Consider the following 6,000-nt stretch of genomic DNA (forward strand, 5'->3'; position numbering starts at 1 on the left):
CATACACGTTTAGCAGATGTTAATGTGAGTGTAGCGAAATGCTTGTGCTTCTAGTTCCGACAGTGCAGTAATATCTAACAAGTAATCTAACAATTCCCCAACAACTACCTAAAACACACAAATCTAAAGGGGTGAATAATGAGAATATGTACATATAATTATATGGACGAGCGATGGCCAAGCGGCATAGGCAAGGTGCAATAGATGGTATAACATACATATGATATGAGTAATGTAAGATATTAAAACATTATTAAAGTGCCATTATTTAGTGGCATTGTTTAAAGTGACTAGTGATCCATTCATTAAAGTGGCCAGTGACTGGGTCTCAATGTCGGCAGCAGCCTCTCTGTTTTAGTGATTGCTGTTCAACAGTCTGATGGCCTTGAGATAGAAGCTGTTTTTCAGTCTCTTGGTCCCAGCTTTGATGCACCTGTACTGACCTCGCCTTCTGGATGGTAGCGGTGTCAACAGGCAGTGGCTCGGGTGGTTGTTGTCCTTGATGATCTTTTTGTCCTTCCTGTGACATTGGGTGATGTACAGTTAAAATCGGAAGTTTACATACACCTTAGCCAAATACATTTAAACTCGGTTTTTCACAATTCCTGACATTTAATCCTAGTAAAAAGTCCCTGACTTAGGTCAGTTTGGATTACCACTTTATTTTAAGAATGTGAAATGTCAGAATAATAATCAAGATAATTATTTATTTCAGCTTTCATTTCTTTCATCACATTCCCAGTGGGTCAGAAGTTTACATACACTCAATTAGTGTTTGATAGCATTGCCTTTAAATTGTTTAACTTGGATCAAACGTTTCGGGTAGCCTTCCACAAACTTCCCACAAAAAGTTGGGTGAATTTTGGCACATTCCTCCTGACAGAGCTGGTGTAACTGAGTCAGGTTTGTAGGCCTCCTTGCTCACACACGCTTTTTCAGTTCTGCCCTCAAATTTTCTATAGGATTGAGGTCAGGGCTTTGTGATGGCCACTCCAATACCTTGACTTTGTTGTCCTTAAGCCATTTTGCCACAACTTTGGAAGAATGCTTGGTGTCATTGTCCATTTGGAAGACCCATAATTTTCCATCCTCATGATGCCATCAATTTTGTGAAGTGCACCCCTCTCTCCTGCAGCAAAGCACCCCCACAACATGATGCTGCCACCCCCGTGCTTCACGGCTGGGATGGGGTCCTTCGGCTTGCAAGCCTCCCTCTTTTTTCTCCAAACATAAAGATGGTCGTTATGGCCAAACAGTTCTATTTTTATTTCATCAGACCAGAGAACATTTCTCCAAAAAGTACAATCTTTGTCCCCATGTGCAGTTGCAAACCATAGTCTGGCATTTTTATAGCGTTTTTGGAGCAGTGGATTCTTCCTTGCTGAGCGGCCTTTCAGGTTATGTCGATATAGGACTTGTTTTACCCTGGATATAGATACTTTTGTACCTGTTTCCTCCAGCATCTTCACAAGGTCCTTTGATGTTGTTCTGGGATTGATTTGCACTTTTCGCACCAAAGCACGTTCATCTCTAGGAGACAGAACGCATCTCCTTCCTGAGCGGTATGACGGATGCGTGGTCCCATGGTGTTTATACTTGCATACTATTGTTTGCACAGATGAACGTGGTACCTTCAAGCGTTTGGAAATTGCTCCCAAGGATGAACCAGACTTGTGGAGGTTGACAATTGTTTTTCTGAGGTCTTGGCTGAATTATTTTGCTTTTCCCATGATGTCAAGCAAAGAGACACTGAATTTGAAGGTAGGCCTTGAAATGCATCCACAGGTACACCTCCAATTGACTCAAATGATGTCAATTAGCCTATCAGAAGCTTCTAAAGCCATGACATAATTTTCTGGAATTTTCCAAGCTGTTTAAAGGCACAGCCAACTTAGTGTATGTAAACTTATGACCCACTGTAATTGTGATAGTGAATTATAAGTGAAATAATCTGTCTACAAGACAATTATTGGAAAAATTACTTGTATCATGTACAAAGTAGATGTCCTTACCGACTTGCCAAAAGTATAGTTTGTTAACAAGAAATTTGTGGAGTGGTTGAAAAATGAGTTTTAATGACTCCAACGTAAGTGTATGTAAACTTCCGACTTCAACTGTAGGTGTCATGGAGGGCAGGTAGTTTGCCCCCGGTGTTGTGTTGTGCAGACCACACCACCCTCTGGAGAGCATTGCAGTTGTGGGCGGTGCAGTTGCCGTACCAAGCTGTGATACAACCCGACAGGATGCTCTCAATTGTGCATCTGTAAAAGGTTATCAGGGTTTTGGGTGACATGACAAATTTATTCAGCCTCCTGAGGTTCAGGAGGCGCTGTTGTGCCATCTTTACCACACTCTCTGTGTGGGTGGACCATTTCAGTTTGACACCACACTCCGAGTGCCCTCACCTCCTCCCTGTAGGCTGTCTCGTCGTTGTTGGTAATCAAGCCCACTACTGTTGTGTCATCTGCAAACTTGATGATTGAGTTGGACTGCATGGCCACGTAGTCGTGGGTGAACAGGGAGTAGAGGAGGCGGCTGAGCACGCACCCTTGTGGACCCGCAGTGTTGAGGGTCAGTGAAGTGGAGATGTTGTTTCCTAACTTCACCACCTGGGGGCGGCCCATCAGAAAGTCCAGGACCCAATTGAGACCCAGGGCCTCCAGCTTGATGATGAGCTTGGAGGGTACTATGGTGTTGAATGCTGAGCTGTAGTCAATGAACAGCAATCTTACATAGGTATTCCTTTTGTCCAGATGGGATTGGGCAGTGTGCAGTGTGATGGCGATTGCGTCGTCTGTGGACCTGTTAGGTATGCAAACTGAAGTGAGTCTAGGGTGGCCGGTAAGGTGGAGGTGATATGATCCTTAACTATTCTCTCAAAGCACTTCATGATGACAGAAGTGAGTGCTACGGGGCGATAGTCATTTAGTTCAGTTACCTTTGCTTTCTTGGGTACAGGAAGAATGGTGGACATCTTGAAGCATGTGGGGACAACAGACTGGGATAGGGAGCGATTGAATATGTCCATAAACACACCAGCCAGCTGGTCTGCACATGCTCTGAGGACGGGCTAGGGATGCCGTCTGGGCCAGCAGCCTCGCGAGGGTTAACATGTTTAAATGTTTTACTCACGTCAGCCACGGAGAAGGAGAGGGGGGAGTGCAGTCCTTGTTAGCGCGCCGTGACGGTTCGCTAACAAGGACTGCGGGCAAAGCGGGCAAAGAAGGTATTTAGTTTGTCTGGAAGTATGACGTCGGTGTCTGTGACGTGGGTGGTTTTCTTTTTGTAGTCTGTGATTTCCTGTAGACTCTGCCACATACGTCTCATGTCTGAGCTGTTAATTGCGACTCCACCTTGTCCCAGTCCTGGCATTTCGCTTGTTTGATTGCCTTGCGGAGGGTATAAGTATTTTCCCAGACCTTTTTCCATGGTTAAATGCAGTGGATCGCGCTTTCAGTTTTGCCGCGAATGCCGCCATCCATCCACAGTTTCTGGTTAGGGTAGGTTTTAATAGTCACAGTGGGTACAACATCTTCAATGCACTTCTTTATGAACTCACTCACCGAGTCAGTGTAATGACGTGCACTGAGAGTCGGGAAGAAAGTTCAGGGAGTGTTTTAACCTGTCTAGGGTAGGGGGCAGTATTTTCACGGCCGGATAAAAAACGTACCCGATTTAATCTGGTTATTACTACTGCCCAGAAACTAGAATATGCATATAATTTGGATAGAAAACACCCTAAAGTTTCTAAAACTGTTTGAATGGTGTCTGTGAGTATAACAGAACTCATATGGCAGGCAAAAACCTGAGAAGATTCCTTACAGGAAGTGCCCTCTCTGACCATTTCTTGGCCTTCTACACTCTCTTTATTGAAAACGGAAGATCTCTGCTGTAACGTGACACTTCCTACAGCTCCCATAGGCTCTCAGAAGGCGGCAGAACGTTGAATGATGACTTTGCAGGCCATGGCTGAAAAACAGTAGCGCATTTGGTAAGTGGTCAATCAGAGAACAATGAGACTGGCGCGGGCGTGCACGAGAAGAGTCCATTTTAGATTTTTAGGGGTTTCCCGGTCGGAGTATTATCGCTTTTTTACGAGAAAAATCGCATAAAAATTGATTTTAAACAGCGGTTGACATGCTTCGAAGTACGGTAATGTAATATTTAGAATTTTTTTGTCACGAAACGCCCCAGGCGCGTCACCCTTCGTCACCCTTCAGATAGTGTCTTGAACGCACGAGCAAAACGCCGCTATTTGGATATAACTATGGATTATTTTGAACCAAACCAACATTTGTTATTGAAGTAGAAGTCCTGGGAGTGCATTCTGACGAAGAACAGCAAAGGTAATCCAATTTTTCTTATAGTAAATCTGAGTTTGGTGAGTGCCAAACTTGGTGGGTGTCAAAATAGCTAGCCCGTGATGGCGAGCTATCTACTCAGAATATTGCAAAATGTGCTTTTGCCGAAAACCTATTTTAAAATCGGACATAGCGATTGCATAAAGGAGTTCTGTATCTATAATTCTTAAAATAATTGTTATGTTTTTTGTGAACGTTTATCGTGAGTAATTTAGTAAATTCACCGGAAGTTTGCGGTGGGTATGCTAGTTCTGAACGTCACATGCTAATGTAAAAAGCTGGTTTTTGATATAAATATGAACTTGATTGAACAAAACATGCATGTATTGTATAACATAATGTCCTAGGAGTGTCATCTGATGAAGATCATCAAAGGTTAGTGCTGCATTTAGCTGTGGTTTGGGTTTATGTGACATTATATGCTAGCTTGAAAAATGGGTGTCTAATTATTTCTGGCTGGGTACTCTGCTGACATAATCTAATGTTTTGCTTTCGTTGTAAAGCCTTTTTGAAATCGGACAGTGTGGTTAGATTAACGAGAGTCTTGTCTTTAAAATGGTGTAAAATAGTCATATGTTTGAGAAATTGAAGTAATAGCATTTCTAAGGTATTTCAATATCGCACCACGGGATTCCACTGGCTGTTGAGTAGGTGGGACGATTTCGTCCCACATAACCGAGGGAGGTTAATAAATAAATGGAACATAATACAAAACAAGAAACACTAACAGCACACAGACAAGAAACAGAAACAATGACGCCTGGGGAAGGAACCAAAGGGAGTGACATGTATAGGGAAGGTAATCAGGGAAGTGATGGAGTCCAGGTGAGTCTGTTGACACACACGTGTGCGCAACGATGGTGACTGGTGTGCGCCATAATGAGCAGCCTGGTGACCTAGAGGCCAGAGAGGGAGCACACGTGACAGTATCCCCCTCCCCTCCCCGACGCGCGGCCCCAGCCTCAGGATGCCAACCAAAATGGTGATCCCGAGGATCAGGAGCGGACCGGTCACTTTTGCTGAGGCGCAGGAAACCTGTCAGTCCGGCTGAAATGCGGGAGCATGGCGACCTAGAGCGCCGGAGAGAGCATACGTGATGGTACCCCCTCCCCGGCGTGTTTGGCTCCAGCCGCAGGACGCCAACCAAAGGGACAATCCTGGGGATCAGGAGCGGACCTGTCACCCCTGCTGATGTGTGGGAACTTGTCGCCGGCTGGGGCGCGGGAACCAGGACAGACCGGCTGAGGCAGGGAGCCTGGCGATCCGGTGAAGGCATGAAAGCCCGACGAGCCAGCTGTAGCAGGGGAGCCTGGCGATCCGGCTGAGGCATGAGAGCAAGACGAGCTGGCGGAGGCAGGGGAGCCTGGCGATCTGTCTGAGGCATGAGAGTCTGACGAACCAGCGGATGCAGGGGAGCCTGGCGATCTGTCTGAGGCATGAGAGTCTGACGAACCAGCGGATGCAGGGGAGCCTGGCGATCTGTCTGAGGCATAATAGCCTGTAGTGTCTCCCGGACCCGACGTCATTCCCACCAAAACAAAAAAAACACTCCCTGATGCTTCCCTTAGGTGAGGTTAGTTCAGGGAGTGAGTGTTTTAATAAATAAATGAAACATAATATAAAACAAGAAACTCGAACA

This window comes from Salmo salar, chromosome ssa28 (assembly GCF_905237065.1).
Source record: "Salmo salar chromosome ssa28, Ssal_v3.1, whole genome shotgun sequence".
In the NCBI taxonomy this organism is placed as follows: Eukaryota; Metazoa; Chordata; class Actinopteri; order Salmoniformes; family Salmonidae; genus Salmo; species Salmo salar.